Source organism: Panulirus ornatus, chromosome 20 (genome assembly GCF_036320965.1).
Source record: "Panulirus ornatus isolate Po-2019 chromosome 20, ASM3632096v1, whole genome shotgun sequence".
Lineage (NCBI taxonomy): Eukaryota > Metazoa > Arthropoda > Malacostraca > Decapoda > Palinuridae > Panulirus > Panulirus ornatus.
Window position 1 is genome coordinate 31,865,358 of NC_092243.1, and position 24,268 is coordinate 31,889,625.

Here is a 24,268-nt window from a genome sequence, read left to right on the forward strand (position 1 = left end):
TCTGTACAGGTTAGGTTAATTCTGTGGTGTCATGAAGGCTTCCAAAAGTAATCTAGGAATGCCATACATGTATGAGTTTATGTGTCTATACACAGAAAGCCTTCTATATTCCCTCTGAACCTATAGTGTGAGTGTTTAATGTACTCTATAAAGACTGGAATTCACTACTCACTTACCACCGCCCCACAATGACTGAGACATAAATGAAAAACAAATTTCGCTTCTTACAATCTCAACTTTCGTCCCGTAAATGAAACTATATTGTGGTCACTTTTCATTCTGTGTTTGTTATCGTCTGTAGGTCATGCAAGACTGGTTGATGAACAGACTTGCTACTACATAAGAGATAAGGTGTATCCAGATGATGATATCTTAAACTTTCATCATGTCTTAATCTGATGTTATTAATTTGTACAGCGGATGTTGAATCCTGGAACTCTTTGCAACATTCATACACATGACTCTCCCTTCCCAGACGAGCAATAGTATGTAATGAAAAGAGAAGCTGGGATAAAGCCATGCAGGATTCTGCCGAACATCTGGTCATGTATTACCCTGGAGACTTTTTTTCTATCACCGGGCGAAATGGAAAACATCGTTTCATATAAGCACCAGCACCAGTCACTGGTGCCTTGCTGTATAAAGAACAGAAATCTATAACGGTGTTTAAGACAAGGTGGTATGAGAAGCGAGAGAGCCACAACGAACTTTTGGCGAAAGAGAAGTAATAGTGAAAGTCTTGCATAAAATACAGTGTGGCCAACAGGCTGGAGTTGAAGGAATGGCAGTTGAATTTCTCAGTAAAGAGGGTGACAGTGCTTTGTATTAATTTGTTCTGGTTTTTAATTTACGTATGGAACCGAGGTGAAGTGCCTTAGGCCTGGTGTTCTGTATAGGCAAAAGAGATAAATCTGAATACTCGAATTAAAGAGGTGTAAATGTGTTGGGTTGTATGGATCAGTGGTGGCTGTGAAGATGGTGGTATGTACACACAAGACACTATAGCTTAAGGAACAGTAAAGAATGTGAGGCACAGGTGTTTGCTTTAGGAAGTTATGTGAGAAACACTTGGAGGAAGAGGGATTAATTTGTTGTATCTTTTGCACCTGGAGAGACCTTATGATAGGGCTTACTGAGAGGTTTAATGGAAGGTTCTGAAAGTATATGGTGTGAGGATTTTTAATCGGGAGAGTAAGGCGCTTGTGTGTGTGTGAAGGGTGGAGGGTGAGTGGCTCCAAAAGAAGGTGGGTCGGCTTCGAGGGTGTAATTTCGTCAACGTTGGTGATAGGCGCTAAATTGAAGGTCTAGAGAAAGAGGTGAGCCTACAGATATGCTTTGAATAAAAGTAAGATAATGAGGTACAGCAGCAAGGACGGGGGTTACAGGTTAGTTTGAATGTGATCTTGAACTGCGAGAAACTGGAGGAAGTAGGGTTCTTTAGATGCCTTGGTGTGGATATGGTGGTGGATAGAACCAAGGGGTCTAAAGTGAATCGTGGAACGGAAGAGGAGACAAAGATCCTGGGTGCACTGAGGAAAGTGTGGAAGGAGAGAACACTGTCTGTGAGGGCAGAATTGGATATATTTGATGATATAGTCTAGTCCTGATGGTGTTGCATGGGTGCAAGTCTTCGATCATAAATGTAAAAGAACTGAAGAAGGTGGACGTGATAGAATTAAATGAACAAGGTTGATACATGGTGTGAATAGGGTTGCACGTTAAGGAATGACAGTGTAGGAGAGAAGTATGGTCGTAAACGGCGTATGAATGAGAAAGTTGACCAGGGTGTGTTGCAATGGTCTGTCTTCCGTGTTAACGAGGTACTGCTAGGAACTGGCGAAGAAAGGTTTTATCCGCTTACAGCCATTTTCTAACTGTTATGTGCAATGCACTGAAACCACAGCCCCCTATCCACAAACAGACCACACACACTTTTCCATGGTTCTCCCCGACCGCTGCACATGCCCTTGTTCAGTCTACTGACAACTCATCGCCCACTGTAAACCACATCCTTCCAATTCACTGTATTCCTTGCACGCCTTTCACCCTCCTGCGTGTTCAGACCCCGATCACTTAAAATCTCTATCACTCCATCCTTCCTTTTCTAATTTGGTCTCCTCCTTCTCCGTTTTTCTTCCATTTCTGAGACATATAACCTTTTAGTCAACCTCTTATAACACATTCTCTCCATATGTCCAAACCCTTTCAGCATACCATCTTCAGCTCTCTCAACCACACTCTTCTTATTGCCACACACCTCTCTCTTTCCCTCTTATTACTTACTTGAACAAAAATTCGTACACCAAGGATTGTCCTCAAACACTTCCAAAGTATACACCCTCCTCCACTTATCCTTACCTATAATCCATGCTTTGCATCCATGAAACATCGCTAAGACTACTATATCTTCAAATATACCCATTTTCCACACATTCCTCAATTCTCGAACCTTCGCTCTCTCACCCACCCTATGACCCACTTCTGTTCCCATTGTCCTACTAGCTGGGATGTCCACTGTTGAGTATCTAAAACACTTCACTTCTTTCGAATTTTCCCAAATCAAACTCACAGCTAATCAAACCTGTTCCTCTGACAAGCTGAACCTAATGAACTTGTTTTTATTCACATTTACTCTCAACTTAGTCCTTTCACACACTCTCCCGAACTCGATCATCAACTTCTGCAGTTTCACTTGAATCTGCGACCAGTGCTGCGTCATCAGCAAGCACAACTTATTCACTTGCCAGGCTCCCTCAGCACCCACAGTCTGCATACTCGCCTCTCTCACCAAGACCCTTGTAGCTGTTTCTCTCACCACCCCGTCTATGAGCAAATTAACGAGCCAAGGCAACATCACACACCCCTTTCGCAGACCTACCTCCACTTGGAACCATTCACTCTCCTCTTTTCCTACTCGCACACATGCCATGGACACTTGATAAAACCTCTTCACTGCTTCCAGTAGCTTTCCTCCCACGCCATATATTCTTGAGACCTTTCATAAAGCATCCTTATCAACCTTATCAAATGCTTTCTCCAGTCCATAAATGCCATATATACATTCTTCTTTTCTCTAAGTGTTTCTCACACATTCTTCAAAGCAAGCAAATCCACACATTCTTTACCGCCGCTGATACTATATTGTTCCTCCCCAATCTGATGCTCTGTACATGCCTTTTCATTTTTAATCACCAATCTCTCATTCATATCGCTAGTTCCCCTCAACAAACTTATACCTTTGTAGGCCGAACACTCATTTTTGTTTCCCTTGCTTCTATGCAATGGAACTTTACATGCATTCTAACGAATTCACAGGCACCTGTATATATATATATATATATATATATATATATATATATATATATATATATATATATATATATATATATATATCATACCTAATTACCGTTTCCCGCGTCAGTGAGGTAGCGCCAGGGAGCAGACGAAGAACGGCCCATCCCCTCATATACACATATTCATACATAAACGCCCATAGACGCAAATCACATACATATGCATATCAACATATACACACATACATGCATATACACACACATACACAGACATATACGTATGTGCACATGTACATAGTGACCTCAGCGCTACTAAGGTTGAGTGAACACGGGTCCAACCAGGGTCGCGCCAACATGGGTTCAGATCCAAGGAGCGGCAGTTATCTTAAACCCAACCCAGGTGTTCATCCTACCCTTGTGGCTGGTCGATAATTGAGTATCTGGCTTAGGCTGGGATGTGAGTATGAATGTGTACCAATACAAGTGTGAAGATATGGTACATATATAAAAGGTTGAGAGACTAAGAAACACGAGCATAAAACCCTCTACCCTTAATACACAAATAGTAATCACATGTATAAGTTTTCCAACAGATCCATCCACTATCATTCTATTCTAGTTAGGGGCCTTGACTAACACCACTTTTCCCCACACACTTCCAAGAGCAAACACGATTTTTGTACCCCCTTGAAGACCCCATCATCCACTTTAACTCTCACAGATCCCTCAACTGTTATGTTTCCTTCCATGTATCTAAAACATTCCGCTTCGCCAGGATGTCTTCATCAAAACGTACAGTCACACTGACCTGTCTCTTCTTAATGTTAGGTTTCATAACTTCTATCACCTTAACTCTAATTTTCCTCCTTTCACACACACTTCCATAGTCAGACACCAACTTCTGTAGTTTCTCACTCGAGTCTGAACTTCTCGCCTATGTTGTTTCCTCACTTCCTCATGCCGTTACAAAGTTCCATCTTCGCATCCGCTAAGAATTAACCAGGTATCCAACTAGCTTCCTTGCTCAGCTCTTTCATATTCAAGTGTCTTCATTGCTCACCTCCCAGTTAGTACATAATCCAATAGTTCCCGCTCACTATTAATTACACATACATACATACATACATACCTGCTAAAAGCTACCGAGGCCGCCATCCCTGTACAGCATGAACATGGTTCAGGGTTACGAAGGTCAGAGAGAATCAGACGAGCCCATCCTGACCTCAGCTCTGCATGCGGAGAGTAACGGTCTCGCTTGACCTACTTAGCGCATTTAGTAATGGATTTCCTATATTCCTACCTAGTGTAATATTGTTATTCTGTTTTTTCTCGACTGTAAGTTTTCCTATATTTCTGTTTCCATATGTTGTATTTAGACTGTTACTCATACTACCGTTCTTGATTTTGTCAATAATTTCGCTTTCAGTGTTTTCGCTTACTTTTATGTGCTATGCGCTGTGCTTTTTTCTGAGCGTTTTTGTATTTTGTCTGCGTTATCCATATCATATCATATCCTAGTTTTGTGACGCAGTTTTTCTCTTTTTGGTAGATTCTCGATGATGCTTCTGTTTAGGCGAAAGCTCTAATGTGATAAATGATGAACTACGGACAATTGGTGTTTGAGCACCCATCTAATGGTAGAATGATACTGAAAAAATTAGAGAAAAAAAAGAAAATTAATAACTATATATATATATGCTGTCGTATTATTGAAAATTATGTGCATAGGTATATATGAAAGATTATGAGACAGGGAAACAAGAGAGTCAAACCCTCTCCCATGACGCGCACATAGTAAGCACAAACAATACATACATACACATACATACATACATACTTACTTACTAACATACACATACATGTATACATACATACATACATACATACATACACATACATACATACGTGCCTACGTACGTACACACAAACACAGAGAAGTATATACACTCATAATATGTATATGACTTCAAGTGTCATACGTCTCATCTTTTTCTGGACGGCATAAAAGAAGAATATTGAAATGGTATATTTCTCTATTCATTGTAGCCCAGAGAAATGTGCTGGTGTTAATGACATATACTGGGGCATTAGTCCACTACAACCAGTGTGTGTGGAGCTACAGACAGATCTGATCATTAGAATCATGTTTACCAAACCCGACCTCTTAAACAACTGTCTTACGAGAGTATTGCATTACTCCACCGTTTATTTCTGAATGTCAGATAAATGTTGGATATAGATAATAAAATGAATATTATGCATTGGGGATGCGGGAGACAAGACTATGTAATGTGACAGATGTGTAAAACTCAGCTTTAGGCGTAACTTCAAAATCCTACATATATTGTGCTATATTGTGTATATATGACCTCATACTTTCTAATTTTCGACATGATAAGACCTCAGAATTTCGTTTCTTTTTTTTTTTTCTTTCTGGGGGACATATTGGAAATCCTTAAAGGCACTGAGGGTGAATTTTGACTCGGGCCATGAGAGTGTGAGTGATGATAATGAGGAGGTGGAGGAAGACGTTTATGCTCCCGTAAAGAATTCCCCCAGAGCCTTCGGAGGAGAAACCTGACGAAGAGTTCAGTACTTCAGGTGATGAGCCACTCTCTAATATTGCAGTATCTTATCGGAAGAAGGATTTCAAGAAGAGGCTTTACCAGTGGTGTGGAAAGAACTCAGACCTGCCACATGCTCGGGCCTGCCACATGCAACTTGAGTGGAATTTATTTCACTGTGATGAACAGTTCAGTAAACCAACAGAATGTCTTAGAAAGTGCCTATCTGATAATCAACTTAAGCTAATTGTGGAAAACACAGATTTGTAGTTTCAAAAAAGACTGGCACATTTGTTAAGATATATAAAAAGACACTTAAACAAGTGACTGGGATGTCCTTTCGAAGGTGTCTTATGCAAATGGCTGGTAAACATGTGCGTTGAGGGAGTGACTCCCGATACGCACACACTGCAGGTGTGATGAGTGGGTGATGACTCCGTTTAGTACTGCCATTCCTTTTTGCCGACAATCTGTCTTATACTAATTCAAGAATTACTCTGAAAACCACGGCAATGGTTGTATGTGTCTTGTGACAGTTTCCTTAACATCATATTGCAGAAAAGCATAATTCTGACGTGGAGAGAGCGGTTCCATTCACAGCAGTTTTGATAGCCCTGCATATGAAACCTCACTCAGAGGGTTTCAAAATTCGGAGCAGGACATTAACGAAAGTCATATTATGTAATTCTTTAACTATATTAAGACATTATTCATGGTAAAAAGTTCCGGCAAAGAGGACATTACTGTAGATATAGTTCTGAGCCAGACTTTAACACAGCTTAACAACAAACACGATAAAGATTGTGCAGACAATTCCCTTAGAATTCTGCGACTCCCAAGAGGAGCAACAGAAACATGATCTTTACTCTGTAAACACAGCACAATTCATTTGCCTCCCAGTTCATATCATTTAACCTGACAGTGATCTGAAGAAGTGAAGCTGAGGGTTTTCGATTTCTGGGCTGAATACGATACTAACGTTGTGGTATTGATACAGGACACAAGAGGTAACACTGGTATCATAGTTCATAAGGCGTAGTGACTTCGTGCGTGTGTGTGTGTGTGGGTGTGTGTGGGGAATAGGCTGAGACAATCAAGCAGTAAGTGCTTTGTGTCTTTGTCGTGTTAATTAGTTGCTACGTAGGCAAGAGAGGTCTTGAGATATGTTGAATCGGTGTTTGTAGTACTGTAGAGATGGATGATGTCGCGAACGAAGAAGTGTACGTCTGAGGTGCGTGGTTTCAGATGGATGATGTCTAAAAAATGAAGTGGGATTTACAATGGAGTTTGAAGGTCGATTGTTTTTCCTGTTATTTCGGTGGGAACATGTTTTGTCAGTGTTGTGTTTGTTGGAGGTTGGGGAATATGTGAGTAGGGGTTGCTGAAGAGTAAAGCAAGGGGGGGGGGGGTGTATTTGTACTTGAGGGTCAGTGGTAAGTAATTAAGTGGTTTGGGTGGGAGCGGTCTATGTTGATGCCAATAATGATATATATATATTTGCATTATTCAAAATTACCCCAAGATCAATTTCTATGAGAGTACTGTTGTTACCCAGGACCTTTGTATGGGATCCTGGAGGCCAAGAGTGCGCTCCCTCCAGTTGCATGGAAACGTAGACGAAATTGTACTCCTAATGATACAGCTGCACCAAAGGTGACATATCTGTCGAGGTTTAACCTCGAGCTGGCCGAGTCTGGTAATACTTTGCTATGAATGCAAATAGATAGATAGATAGATAGATAGACAGATAGATAGACAGATGCATGACATACATAGGACAAAAGATAGGTAGATATTGTCGCACCCAAAAGCATTACCGCGGTAAAAATTCCTTGAGAAAGCAGCTGCCGCTTCCGTCTATCAAATATAATGGCCCTTTCTCAACATGCTGCTTCCCACCTGCTTCTCACTGTCAATGATTCAGAGGATTTTAAAGCAGCGTTATCCATTCCGTTTGGACCTACGGGAATTTAACAGATTAAATCCCCAAACAAGATCCATATAGTAAATCACGAAGATCTTTTCGAAATACATGAAAATACGGTTACCAGGACAAATAGAATAAAACTCAGAGCTAAAAGATGTTGTACGAACGTGGGAAAAAACTTTTATTTCTTATAGGTGTGTTGAGCACTGGAATAAGTTATCGTCAGACACAGTGAATGCTAATACAATGAATACCTTCACAAGTCGTTTAGACAAATATTTAATGAATACAGATATGCTTTGAGAAAAACACCAGAAATATACTGTACAAACGACCGCGGAAACGAGGACACTAGAAGGCTAATGTGCAACACCAAGGAGTCAGTGATAGTTTAAAAACTGCTGAGCCAGATTACACTTTCTGATCAAGTTAAACTCGTATATCTTTCACCAGACAACCCAGTCGTGGGCCAATCAGGCCTCCTGTTGTGTTGTCTGTCTTTCTCATGTAAACTCAAGTAATGATTAATTCCACTCTTGATTCCGGTCGCCAAGTGCCTACTGGCCGAGCTCACCCAATTGGTCATCTTTTACTATTCCGGTAAGGTTTTACCGCCAATCAGGTACCTTGTTTTCGATGTCTCTCTCTCTTATTTTACAGAAGGATTAAGGCATCAGACAAACTACCCTCGGCAACACCGTTCACCATCCTTATCCTAGGCGGCTGGCAAGAACGGTCGGGAAGCAGCCACTTTGCTGAAAACCAAAGCAAATTGTCGAAGGAATCTCAGTGGCCTGCGAAGAGGCAGCCATGCGAAGTAACCTAACCTCGCCCGTTATCAAGTCCTCGTCTGACTGTATCTCACGAACACTTTCCTACTTTGTGAGGAGAGAAGCTGTCATTTACTACGAAATGGGATCTCGTTAACAATGTTAAAGTCGGAGAAAAGTTTTGTACAAGCAATCACCGGTGAATCACTTTTGAGTCAACTTTCAGCATTGTCTGAATTATTGGTCAACGTGAAGGCCCCTGAAAAATACCAAATTTTCAACCACCAAATGATAAAGATCTTTGCATTGCTCTTGAAAGGCAAACTTGTGATATTATGGATGAAATCGATGTAGACGTGGCATTGGTGAGTTTCAATAAAACGTTTAAAGCAGTGCAAGAACATTTGTGTCAGCTTGTAGTAGACTGTCTACGGCAGGGGTGTGTGATGTCTCCATGGTTGCTAGATATGTTTATAGATGGTGTGGTTAGGGAAGTAAATGCAAGAGTTTTTGAGAGAGGGGCGAGTATGCAGTCTGTTAGGGATGAGAGGGCCTGGGAATGTCAATTGCTGTTCCAGCACATCCACCCTCCTCCGCAAAACCCTATCCTTTGTCTATGCCTCACAACCATAAAACATTGTTGGAACCATTACATCTTCAAACATAACCATTTTTGCACTCCGAAATAACATTCTCGCCTTAAACACATTCTTCAACGCTCCAAGAACCTTCGCCCCCTCCCCAACCCTGTGACTCACTTCCGCTTCCATGGTTCCAGCCGCTGCCAAATCCATTCCCAGATATCTAAAACACTTCGCTTAATCCAATTTTTCTCCATTCAAACTCACCTCCGAATTGACTTGTCCCACAACCCTACTGAACCTGGTAACCTTGCTCATATTCACATTTACTCTCAGCTTTCTTCTTTCACACACTTTACCAAACTCAGTCACCAGCTTCTGCATTTTCTCACTCGAATCAGCCACAAGCGATGTATCACTAGCGAACAACTGACTCACTTCCCAAGTCCTCTCATCAACAACAGACTGTATACTTGCCCTTCCCTCCAAAACTCTTGCATTCACCTCCCTAACAACCCCATCCATAAACAAATTAAACAACTATGGAGACATCACGCATCCTTCCGCAAACCGACATTCACTGGGAACTAATCACTTTCCTTTCTTCCTACTCGTACATATGCCTTACATCCTCGATAAAAACTTTTCACTATTTCTAGCAATTTACCTCCCACACAATATACTCTTGATATCTTCCACAGAGCATCTCTTATCAACTTTATCATGTGCCTTTCCAGATCAATGACCGCTACATACAAATCCATCTGTTTTTCTAAGTATTTCTGACATACATTCTACAAAGCAAATACCTGATCCATACATCCTCTACCACTTCTAAAACCACACTCCTCTTCCCCAATCTGATGCTATGTACATGCCTTCACCCTCGCAATCAATACCTTCCCATATGATATCCCAGGAATACTCAACAAACTTATACCTCTGTAATTTGAACATTCATCTTTACCCCCTTTGCATTTGTACAGTGGCACTATGCAAGCATTCCGCCGATCCTCAGGCACTTCACCATGAGTCATACATACAATCTTACTTCTTCATCCCACTACTCACTACTCTTTCTAATCTGCCCACCTCCCACCTTTCTCATGCCACAAGCATCTTTTGCGCAAGACATCAATGCTTCCCTAAATACATCCCATTCCTCCCCCACTTCCCTTGCGTCATTTGCTCTCACCTTTTTCCATTCTGCGCGAAATCTCTCCTGGTACTTCCTCACAAAAGTCTCCTTTCCAAGCTCACTTACTCTCACCACTCTCTTCACCCCAACATTCTCTCTTCTTTTCTGAAAACCTCTACATATCTTCACCTTCCCCTCCAGAAGATAATGATCAGACATCCCTCCAATTGCACGTCTCAGCACATTGACATCAAAAAGTCTCTTTCATGCGCCTATCAATTAACAAGTAATCCAATAATACACTCTGGCCATCTCTCCTGCTTACATACGTATGCTTATGTATATCTCTCTTTTTAAACAAGGTATTCCCAATCACCAGTCCTTTCTGAGCTCACAAATCGACAAGCTCTTCACCATTTCCATTTACAACACTGGTCACCGAATATACTCCAATTATACCCTGAACTGCCATATTACTCACCTTTGCATTCAAATTACCCATCACTATAACCCGGTCTCGTGCATCAAAGCTGCTAACACACTCACTCAGCTGCTCCGAAAACATTTGCCTCTCATGATCTTTCTTCTTATGACAAGGTGCATAGGCACCAATAATCACCCATCTCTCTGCATCTACTTTCAGTTTTACCCATATCAATCTAGAGTTTACTTTCTTACACTCTATCACATACTCCAAGAACTCCTGCTTCAGGAGTAGTGCTACTCCTTCCTTTATTCTTGTCCTCTCACCAACCCCTGGTTTTACTCCCAAGACATTCCCAAACCACTCTTCCCCTTTATATATATATATATATATATTTATTTTTTTATTATACTTTGTCGCTGTCTCCCGCGTTTGCGAGGTAGCGCAAGGAAACAGACGAAAGAAATGGCCCAACCCCCCCCCCCATACACATGTATATACATACGTCCACACACGCAAATATACATACCTACACAGCTTTCCATGGTTTACCCCAGACGCTTCACATGCCTTGATTCAATCCACTGACAGCACGTCAACCCCGGTATACCACATCGCTCCAATTCACTCTATTCCTTGCCCTCCTTTCACCCTCCTGCATGTTCAGGCCCCGATCACACAAAATCTTTTTCACTCCATCTTTCCACCTCCAATTTGGTCTCCCTCTTCTCCTCGTTCCCTCCACCTCCGACATATATATCCTCTTGGTCAATCTTTCCTCACTCATTCTCTCCATGTGCCCAAACCACTTCAAAACACCCTCTTCTGCTCTCTCAACCACGCTCTTTTTATTTCCACACATCTCTCTTACCCTTACGTTACTCACTCGATCAAACCACCTCACACCACACATTGTCCTCTAACATCTCATTTCCAGCACATCCATCCTCCTGCGCACAACTCTATCCATAGCCCACGCCTCGCAACCATACAACATTGTTGGAACCACTATTCCTTCAAACATACCCATTTTTGCTTTCCGAGATAATGTTCTCGACTTCCACACATTCTTCAAGGCCCCCAGAATTTTCGCCCCCTCCCCCACCCTATGATCCACTTCCGCTTCCATGGTTCCATCCGCTGCCAGATCCACTCCCAGATATCTAAAACACTTCACTTCCTCCAGTTTTTCTCCATTCAAACTCACCTCCCAATTGACTTGACCCTCAACCCTACTGTACCTAATAACCTTGCTCTTATTCACATTTACTCTTAACTTTCTTCTACCACACACTTTACCAAACTCAGTCACCAGCTTCTGCAGTTTCTCACATGAATCAGCCACCAGCGCTGTATCATCAGCGAACAACAACTGACTCACTTCCCAAGCTCTCTCATCCCCAACAGACTTCATACTTGCCCCTCTTTCCAAAACTCTTGCATTTACCTCCCTAACAACCCCATCCATAAACAAATTAAACAACCATGGAGACATCACACACCCCTGCCGCAAACCTACATTCACTGAGAACCAATCACTTTCCTCTCTTCCTACACGTACACATGCCTTACATCCTCGATAAAAACTTTTCACTGCTTCTAACAACTTGCCTCCCACACCATATATTCTTAATACCTTCCACAGAGCATCTCTATCAACTCTATCATATGCCTTCTCCAGATCCATAAATGCTACATACAAATCCATTTGCTTTTCTAAGTATTTCTCACATACATTCTTCAAAGCAAACACCGGATCCACACATCCTCTACCACTTCTGAAACCACACTGCTCTTCCCCAATCTGATGCTCTGTACATGCCTTCACCCTCTCAATCAATACCCTCCCATATAATTTACCAGGAATACTCAACAAACTTATACCTCTGTAATTTGAGCACTCACTCTTATCCCCTTTGCCTTTGTACAATGGCACTATGCACGCATTCCGCCAATCCTCAGGCACCTCACCATGAGTCATACATACATTAAATAACCTTACCAACCAGTCAACAATACAGTCACCCGCTTTTTTAATAAATTCCACTGCAATACCATCCAAACCTGCTGCCTTGCCGGCTTTCATCTTCCGCAAAGCTTTCACTACCTCTTCTCTGTTTACCAAATCATTTTCCCTAACCCTCTCACTTTGCACACCACCTCGACCAAAACACCCTATATCTGCCACTCTATCATCAAACACATTCAACAAACCTTCAAAATACTCACTCCATCTCCTTCTCACATCACCACTACTTGTTATCACCTCCCCATTTGCGCCCTTCACTGAAGTTCCCATTTGCTCCCTTGTCTTACGCACTTTATTTACCTCCTTCCAGAACATCTTTTTATTCTCCCTAAAATTTAATGATACTCTCTCACCCCAACTCTCATTTGCCCTTTTTTTCACCTCTTGCACCTTTCTCTTGACCTCCTGTCTCTTTCTTTTATATATATATATATATATATATATATATATATATATATATATATATATATATATATATATGTGTGTGTGTGTGTGTGTGTGTGTGTGTGTGTGTGTGTGTGTCAGAGGTGGAGGGAACGAGGAGAAGTGGGAGACCAAATTGGAGGTGGAAAGATGGAGTGAAAAAGATTTTGAATGATCGGGGCCTGAACATGCAGGCGGGTGAAAGGCGTGCAAGGAATAGAGTGAATTGGAACGATATGGTATACCGGGGTCGACGTGCTGTCAATGGATTGAACCAGGGCATGTGAAGCGTCTGGGGTAAACCATGGAAAGTTCTGTGGGGTCTCTATGTGGAAAGGGAGCTGTGGTTTCGGTGCATTATTACATGACAGCTAGAGACTGAGCGTGAACGAATGGGGCCTTTGTTGTCTTTTCTTAGCGCTACCTCGCACACATGATGGGGGAGGGGGTTGTTATTTCATGTGTGGTGAGGTGGCGATAGGAATGAATAAAGGCAGACTGTATGAATTATGTACATGTGTATATATGTATATGTCTGTGTGTGTATATATATGTATACGTTGAGATGTATAGGTATGTATATTTGCGTGTGTAGACGTGTATGTATATACATGTGTATGTGGGTGGGATGGGCCATTCTTTCGTCTGTATTCTTGCGCTACCTCGCTACCGCGGGAGACAGCGACAAAGGAAAATATATAAATAAATGAATAAATATATATATATATATATATATATATATATATATATATATATATATATATATATATATATATATATATATATATATATATATATATATGAAGGTTAAATTGCAATTCAGTAGGAGTTCATATGATTCCATTTAACCTGTATTTTTTCCATAAATGTGATTCACCTTCGTATCATATTAATGATGTGTTCAGCATATCAACACACACACACACACACACACACACACACACACACACACACAATATTTGGGGTAACATAGAATGGAGAGAGTACAGAGACGATCTACCAAGATGATTCCTGGACTGAGAAACAGATCTTGAGATTCGACTAATCGACTGAAATCTATTTAGTTTAGACAAGAGAAAGGTAAGAGATGATTTGATACAAGTATTCAGAATCATAAAAGGTTTATAGTCTCGATCTAACGACTTACATAGGGATAAATTCGTCTGATTTGACCTGCGGCAATGGTTACAAACTCTTGGGCAAACGTTTCACCTCTACTGAGGATTATCAACATATGGAATGATTATCTAATTAGTGGTTGAAAGTAGTACCATAGATAGGTTTAAGAATAAACCTGAAAAATCTTTCGCATTAAATCCATGATTGACATTATTTGCGCCTCCTTAGCTACATCAACTTTTTGTAATAATTTCTATTTTCAATATGTACGTATTTCTTCTCTTACCACACTGATCTAAATGGATTTGTATGTAGCATTTATGGATCTGGAGAAGGCATATGATAGAGTTGATAGAGATGCTCTGTGGAAGGTATTAAGAATATATGGTGTGGGAGGCAAGTTGTTAGAAGCAGTGAAAAGTTTTTATCGAGGATGTAAGGCATGTGTACGTGTAGGAAGAGAGGAAAGTGATTGGTTCTCAGTGAATGTAGGTTTGCGGCAGGGGTGTGTGATGTCTCCATGGTTGTTTAATTTGTTTATGGATGGGGTTGTTAGGGAGGTAAATGCAAGAGTCTTGGAAAGAGGGGCAAGTATGAAGTCTGTTGGGGATGAGAGAGCTTGGGAAGTGAGTCAGTTGTTGTTCGCTGATGATACAGCGCTGGTGGCGGATTCATGTGAGAAACTGCAGAAGCTGGTGACGGAGTTTGGTAAAGTGTGTGGAAGAAGAAAGTTAAGAGTAAATGTGAATAAGAGCAAGGTTATTAGGTACAGTAGGGTTGAGGGTCAAGTCAATTGGGAGGTGAGTTTGAATGGAGAAAAACTGGAGGAAGTGAAGTGTTTTAGATATCTGGGAGTGGATCTGTCAGCGGATGGAACCATGGAAGTGGAAGTGGATCATAGGGTGGGGGAGGGGGCGAAAATTTTGGGAGCCTTGAAAAATGTGTGGAAGTCGAGAACATTATCTCGGAAAGCAAAAATGGGTATGTTTGAAGGAATAGTGGTTCCAACAATGTTGTATGGTTGCGAGGCGTGGGCTATGGATAGAGTTGTGCGCAGGAGGATGGATGTGCTGGAAATGAGATGTTAGAGGACAATGTGTGGTGTGAGGTGGTTTGATCGAGTGAGTAACGTAAGGGTAAGAGAGATGTGTGGAAATAAAAAGAGCGTGGTTGAGAGAGCAGAAGAGGGTGTTTTGAAATGGTTTGGGCACATGGAGAGAATGAGTGAGGAAAGATTGACCAAGAGGATATATGTGTCGGAGGTGGAGGGAACGAGGAGAAGAGGGAGACCAAATTGGAGGTGGAAAGATGGAGTGAAAAGGATTTTGTGTGATCGGGGCCTGAACATGCAGGAGGGTGAAAGGAGGGCAAGGAATAGAGTGAATTGGAGCGATGTGGTATACAGGGGTTGACGTGCTGTCAGTGGATTGAATCAAGGCATGTGAAGCGTCCGGGGTAAACCATGGAAAGCTGTGTAGGTATGTATATTTGCGTGTGTGGACGTGTGTATGTACATGTGTATGGGGGGGGTTGGGCCATTTCTTTCGTCTGTTTCCTTGCGCTACCTCGCAACCGCGGGAGACAGCGACGAGGTAAAAAAAAAAAAAAAAAAAAAAAAAAAAAAATATATATATATATATATATATATATATATATATATATATATATATATATACCATGAGATGAAAAAATGATAAGATAGTCTAAATTCAAAGGTCGGTGGTAGTATGAAATTTTTTCTTCGCATTGTGAACCTTCTGGAAAGTTTATTCACGACGGAATTATTCACCTTGTGTGAAAGTTTGATCACCTCCCCTGACCAGATTATGTGTATCAAGAAATGACATTTCCAGCATCATTGATGTTAAGGTTATGGTCAAATACAGCGGCCATTTATCTGTGAGGGATAAGTGTTGGCAGGAGAGAATGTTTAGTAGTTCATTAAAGTGATATAAAGAATGAAATTTATAGTTATACTTTATCAAGACGTAGTCTTCATCTGAAATTGCAATATGAGGAGGAAAATAAACATTCCTGATCTTCGTTACTGTTTAGCATTTTGTATTTGTTTATATTTGGATGTTTGCATCACGTATTCGTGTTTGCACTTATCGTTCATGTTCTTGTTTGAACAACAGGCAGAAGTAAAGTGTCCTTAAGTGAACCCATAAATTTTCCTGTGGCTGAAATACCATCACACAGAACTCCACCAGTTCATAGTGTTACGGCCATATTGGTATGCCAGTCTTTTGTTGTTGATCCACTGATACTCAGGGCTGATAGTGGCGGCAGAGCGAAAGCTTATACGATTGAGAAATGTGTGTGGGTGAAGACGAGCTCAGTGGGAAGAGTTATGGACATCAAATAAGACGTCCTGCGCGCGAGCCGTCCTTATAGCTTGTACATGGGTCATCCTCGTGTAAGTTGTAGTCTGGTCCGGAGATGAAGAATCGTTGTCCAGTAGGGCTGAGGCTTTGTTCAGCATAGCTCAGGCTTGGTTCATCATTGCCAAGGTTAAAGTCTAGAATGAGTGAATCTGCCTTCCACTGAAATATATATATGTCTGTGCTGTTTTGATTGTGGGTGCACGGGCGAGTGGGCCTGGATTAGTTATTCGTGCAGCTATTCTTATCCCTGGCTGCAGAGGATGAATTAAAAATGATTGAATCTGTAGAGCTCCGCAGGTCCTCTGGCAGGTATCAGACGTCATTTGCTTGAAGACTGCAGTGGATGAGAAGGAATGTGAAGGGGATGTATAGGAGGCAGCTCGAATTCCTGTACCACCTAATCTCTTTGTGTCTATTATGAATCATCTGAATGAAGGTTTGCACTGCGTGCTAGTCTCTGAATTTGTTCCTGCTGATATACGTTAAGTTCTTGAAAAGTAAGTTAATTTCGGCAAGATCATACGCTGGTTGAGGAGGAAGACGACGTCGTGTGCATCTTTGATATTGATTCCGTCTTCCATCAGTCTTAAGTCTTCCACTTTTTTCTAATCCCAGGAACTGAGGGATGCACTGAGGAAACTGTGGCGTTCAGGCTCACAATCAAGATTCCTGGAAGTATCTCTTGGGTGCTGATGAGACTGCATTTTTAAGGGTTATGAGAGAAAAACACCCGACTCCCCAAGCTCTTTCACAAGAGTGATGTCAGCACACAGGGACACTGTAGTGCCTGCCAAGCCGCAATCATCCTGGAACAATACGTTCATCTAACTTGGTAAAACGCCTGCAATTACTTCGGTGGCCAGAGAAGAGATCCGGGGAAAGTATTCTGCTTCAGCTGAATCAATCTCATGCTCGCCAAAATTCAGATCGCTGTTGATTGTCCGAAAGGATGGGAAAAAAAAGAAAGGATAAACTTCTTAAATACAAAGGAAAACCAAAGAATTCACGCAACAACAGACCAATGAGTCCCACCTAGTCTGTTTGTGATTAGGGGTGAGAATATGAATATCATATTTCTAAGTATTTCTCACATACATTCTTCAAAGCAAACACCTGATCCACACATCCTCTACCACTTCTGAAACCACACTGCTCTTCCCCAATCTGATGCTCTGTACCTGCCTTCACCCTCTCAATCAATACCCTCCCATATAATTTACCAGGAATACTCGACAAACTTATACCTCTGTAATTTGAGCACTCACTCTTATCCCCTTTGCCTTTGTACAATGGCACTATGCACGCATTCCGCCAATCCTCAGGCACCTCACCATGAGTCATACATATATATATACATATATATATTTCTTTTTTTTTCCTTTTTTCATACTATTCGCCATTTCCCGTTTTAGCGAGGTAGCGTTAAGAACAGAGGAGTGAGCCTTAGAGGGTACATCTCCACTCGGCCCACCTTTCCGTTCCTTCTTTTGGAAAATTATAAACGGGAGGGGAAGATTTCCAGCCCCCGCTCCCTCCCCTTTTAGTTGCCTTCTGCGACACGCAAGAAATACTTGGGAAGTCTTCTTTCTCCCCTATCCCCAGTATCCCACATCGTTCCAATTCACTCTATTCATTGCACGTCTCTCACCCTCCTGTATGTTCAGGCCCCGATAGTTCAAAATCTTTTTCACTCCGTCCTTCCACCTCCAATTTGGTCTCCCGCTTCTCCTTGTTCCCTCCACTTTTGACACGTATATCCTCTTTGTCAATCTTTCCTCACTCATTCTATCCATATGTCTAAAACATTTCAATACACCTTCTTCTCCTCTCTCAACCATACTCTTTTTATTACCACACATCTCCCTTATCCTTTCATTACTAACTCGATCAAACCACCTCACACCACATAATGTCCTCAAACATTTCATTTCCAACACATCCACCCTCCTCCGTACAGCTCTATCTATAGCCCATGCCTCGCAACCATATAACATTGTTTGAACAACTATTCCTTTAAACATACCCACTTTTGCTTACCGAGATAACGTTCTCGCCTTCCACACATTCTACATCGCTCCCGTAACCTTCGCCCCCTTCCCCAACCTGTGACTCATTTTCGTTTCACTGGTTCCATTCGCTGCTAAGTCCACTCCCAGATATCGAAAATATTTCATTTCCTCCAATTTTACTCCATTCAAACTTACATCCCAGGTACCCTGTCCCTTAGCCCTAATAACCTTGCTCTTATTCACATTTACTCTCACCTTCCTCCTTTCACACACTTTTTTGCCAAACTCAGTCACCAACCTCTGCAGTTTCTCATTGGAATCAACCACTAGAGCTGTATCATCGGCGAACAACATCTGACTCACTTCCCAGGCCCTCTCATCCCCAACAAACTGCATACTCGCCTCTCTCTCCAAAATTCTTGCACTTACCTCCCTAACCACCCCATTAATAAACAAATTAACAACCATGGGGACATCCCACACCCCTGCCGCAAACCAACATTCACTGGGAACCAATCACCCTCCTCTCTTCCTACTCGCACACATGCCTTACATCCTTGATAAAAACTTTTCACTGCTTCTAGCAGCTTACCTCCCACACCATATACTCTCAAGACCTTCCACAAAGCATCTATATCAACCTTATCATATGCCTTCTCCAGATCCATAAATGCTAAATACAAATCCATCTGTTTTTCTAAGAATTTCTCACATACATTCCTCAAAACAAACACCTGATCCACATATCCTCTACCACTTCTGAAACCACACTGCTCTTCCCCTTCCATATAATTTCGAAGGAATACTCAACAAACTTATGCCTCTGTAGTTTGACCGCTCACTTTTATCCCCTTTACCTTTGTACAATGGCACCATGCATGAATTTCGCCAATCCTCAGGCGCTATACCATGATCCATGCATACACTGAATATCCTTACCAACCTATCAACAATACAGTCAACCCTTTTTTGAAAAATTCGACAGCTATACCATCCAAACCTACCGCACTTTCGGGTAATGATCTCAGTTCTACGTCTTCTGTCGCATTTTTGTATCTCCCCTGACGATCTGATAAAGGCAAAGCATGCTCTAGCCAAAGGCCATCTCAGGTGAAAGAAAAAAGTGAAACAAAAAGAAAGTGGAATTAATCGGGGTACCGCTGGTGTCTTAGGCTCGACTTTATGCTTAAGGGAAAAAAGATTATTGGAAAGAGAAAAGACGAAAGGAAAAAAATCTACAGCTTAGGTGTTAAAAGGAACTGCTGTGGCCATCCATATTCGCTGAATAATCGTGAACACACGAGATACAATTTATTTTATCTATACTTTTAATACTTCCCAACTTTGACCAGGTCATCCTATCGTTGGTCAACCACATCTCAAATTTGTGTCTAATCGGTTTATGAGAGGTAAATGTATCGACCTAATTCTTTTTAAACTTCTTTTGTGGATAAAACATCAGATATTTTTTTTTTCTTCACAAACAACATACCCAAGATTCGAAGTTTCTCCCTGGTAGCACATCCTTAAATACCTCGGTCCTTATAATCTCATTTACTGAATCTATACATCTATCTCTCTACCTCTGGCGTCTTTCCGTCTTATGTTCGACTAAATTACCACAAATCTTTGCGACCCACACTTGTGCCAACGCTTTGAATCAGCATGACCTTTTGACTTTCAAATGACTCCCTCGCCTCACGTATTTTCCTCGGTTTTTTCCATACTGTCAGTGTTCTTGATTCTTCTCATATTAGGCTGGCTGTTTATCTTTACATCATTCCTTTTGTACCAGCCTACACCAGGAAACACTTAACCTTCCTATCCTATTCATCTGTACAAGATGTACGAGCAATTCCATCTCCTCAACGGTCAGCTTCTGCTTTCCTGTCCTTAATGACCATCGCTCCCAAACTGTAAGCGCTTATAAAGTTTCCAGTTTTTAAACCGTACATACCAGCGTTACGCTATCATTGTCTATATACTTCGCACGAGAACTTGCTCTCCTTACTAGTGTCTAATCTTACAAAATGACTGCCTCCCTTTTAAAAATGTTCAAAAGCAATTAAAAAAAATCTTCCATGAATATTGCAATCATAGCTTCTGAGAAACTGTTTCATTTGATCTAATCGCGTCTTCTATAATTCCATAGGTCCATTAGTTTCCCCAGCGCTGTCTGTGTAATGTCTGTTATTGTAACTTATCTTTTTACGGAAACGCTCCCTTCCTTTCTGAAATCCTCCTCGTCGATTAATTATGAGAGGGTTTAGTAACTTGTACGAAGGGTTAATTTTTGCATATGCCTTGTCATCTATATTAAGAGGGCTTATTTCTTTCGTTTATTTCATTCCTTATCTTCTTTTCTTCGCATAAAATTATTACAACATACACTCAATCGTGTGATAGTCGACCACTTTTTCATCCATTTTATACACTTTCCATATCGAATCACCTTTTGCTTTGCCTATGTTCAACTGCAAATCAACACTTCCCTCATACCTCCAGTTTGATGCACTTCATTCGTATTTACGCTCTCTTTACCTCTATTGCTATATCTTCTATCTAGATCTGATCCACACACTCAAAACCTCCAACCTTTCCGGTTCAGTATCACACACTTATTAGATCATCCAAAAAGTTCCTTGAAATACTTTTACCACTGAAAGACTTCGTCATCCTTATCCTATGAATATCAAATCAACTCAGTTCGAAAGCCCTTTTTGAATTTTCATTCATCCAAATCTATTATTTTACAATATTATTATATCTTTTTCAGCTTTACGAATCACTCTTCATTGATCCTACTCTCTCGAGGATTCATCTCCCCTGCACCTTGTTATCAATCAGTCTTCTTGTATTTCTCTTCTTGTAAGCTGCCCTAGGGTTTCCACACCCCATTTTGAAGTTACACGTCCTGTACTTTTACAGTGGACTATCGCTACTGCATTCTTCGAGTGCTTGCATAACAATCTATGGACGACAGTCAGCTTTTCACTCAACTTCATTTCAGAGGTCATTTTCAAATTTACGCGTCCGCAAATCCCTACTTCTTTCTCCCTAAAGATACCATTTTCTCTTCTGGTTCTTGATACCACAATTCCTCCCTGGATATCATCGTTATCTACTCCGATCATATGTCATGTGTCATGCCTGCAACATGTCGTATTCCTAGGTGTCACTGACGGTTCATCTCCGATTACTTCTTTTTCATTATTTAAGTCGTAGATCAATTTTCATCATACTTAGAGAATAAACTTTTACCCATCGATCTTACCCTAACTTACTCACATAACCCGCCTAACGCAGGGCATCTGTTAGCGATGACGGAGAGACAGCCACAACAGGAGCGACTGGTCAGGCGCATGATGTGGTAGTGGTGAACAGTACCTGGTTACCATTTTAGCAGGCAAACAGTCCTGTGTAGGATGTTCGTTGGGAGATTCAGGTAACACAGGATCAGGCCATATCCATTACCGCTACTTGCAAGTTTATATATACCTCTCTGACACGAGAGTAAGTACCCAGTCAGTGAGGCTTGTGAATTCTTTAATAACTTTTACTGGAATGCAGACTGTGGGAAGAGCTATCATAGACTGATATATGTCTCATGAGGAGACTCGATCCTATGACACGACTGATCTTAATGGGAGGTACAGCGGTCGTTGGTAATCATAAGTTCAAGGTCTGGTCAAGTGTGAGGAATAACGGTGAGAGTCGAGGGATCAAGTGGTCCGAGACTGACAATGAGGGTCAGGCAGACCGGTTGGACTCCTCCAGCAAGGTAACACCACAGGCAGCGGGAACATCATGCATAACACATCCTCGCACACACCGCCCTGTGTACCCTAGCATTCCCCATATTCCCTGGCACATTTTCTCGAGGTATTGCCAAAAATTACTTTTTTTTAACGTGTAGCGAGTTCTTGTACTTTGCTAGATACCTCGCTTTACCTTTACAAAGACTGGAGTTTGCTCAGGATGCAGGGTAAACGCGCTGGGAACCTTTGATGCTGAGGCACGAGACGGTCCCGGGTAACTTGTTCATGAGACCATTAACCAGGGACTTTAAGGGCGGTACACCACTCCACAGAGGAACACCTTTCATGAGGCTGGAATCAAAAGCCAAATGAAGAGGCTGAGACCGGAGCATCTGGGGTATACATCCATGACCCAAATACGAAAACACGCGGCTGACTTCCCCAACGTTTCTTTGTTCTCGTGATGGGAGAGAGTGGCTCCGTCGAGAGACACCCTGACCACAGAGCCACTGGAGACGTCATACCAAACGTGTTCGGTGGTGGAGTGAGCAGCTGCAGCGAAGAAAATGATTACTCAACGCGCCCAAATGAGTTTTGTTTGCTTAAAGATTCGTCAGGTCCAAGCCTGGCATAGCTGGCTCTTTTTAACGACACCGAGATCTTTCGTGCGCCAATACTTGCACAGGTCGAGTGTACATTTGTGGATGTAATGACGTTTACGGTGGATTTGTATATTATGTATGATGGAAAGGATCACAATTTTGCGCGTGGACTCATAGGATTATGTATGATGTGTATATACTGTAATGGTTATCCGTGAAACCCTCACCCTTGAGCTGGTCTGCACCCGTTATGCTTCTAAGTAAGTGGACCATTCCAATTTGTTTGTATAACAGGAGTATGAATGCAGTAATGGAGCCACTCACCTCACTTTAGTATCTAAATACTGAAAACTTACTAGGGGATATTAAGGTCTTATCGGAAGATCTTTTCTTTGTCTAGCTCAGAATATGCGGTGCTCAAAGCACTTACCTGCGGGTTACCAGTAATGTTCCCTCTAGTTTTTTTCCATCCATGTGCGGAAGATAATTTGTTGTATGCGCCAATATAAGGTAATGTGGTCATGTGCGCCACCAGTAGAAGCAAAAAGATTATGTATCGAATATAATTCTAAAAAGTTATCGTAAGTATGCAAAAAGTAAGAATATATAAACAAAAATGATAGTGAACAAGGTACGGCTGCTTGAGATGTCTAATTGATAGGAAATGATATAGAAAGATACGAAAATTAGCGATGTGAAGGGTGACTGGTGTGTGTGTGTGTGTGTGTGTGTGTGTGTTTGTGTTTGGGGGGGTGGGGTTGAACTCTCGACCTGCCAACTGCCAGGGCCGTTAAAGCCATTACGGTTAGGTCTACATCCAGAATCCAAAAATCCTTAACACCTGGAGAGGTGCTAATGATAATCTACAACCACATGCACTCTTACTATACATGTGGTCCGTGCAACGTGTAAAGTTTTCTGTAGCCTTCTAGTGTCTCACACGTATCTATTCATTTGAGGAAGAAAAACAAAAATATCCATTTTATTGATAGTGGTAATGATCCATGAAATAGGAAATCTGTGTCGTTTTCTTGATGCATGAAATGAAAGATTCTGGCTCTGGGCTTGACATATGAAAACGAGTAATTCATTTATTGTCTCTATATCTGCAGAGATAAAAAAATAATCCCTTACGTACTAACACACGAAATTTTGTCTTTTGTTACGATACTTGACAAAACTTCCATGGCCCAGGAGACTGGCATTCACCGTCATTAGCCACAAGGTTTGATGATGGGGTATAT

At 41.5% G+C, this 24,268-nt stretch overlaps 1 protein-coding gene across 1 annotated transcript in view; it reads right to left on the minus strand.

The window, feature by feature from the left end:
- LOC139755799 (uncharacterized) overlaps nt 1-24,268 on the minus strand; it is a 336,170-nt gene that overhangs the window by 130,202 nt on the left and 181,700 nt on the right. The gene's annotated exons all lie outside the window — the stretch shown is intronic.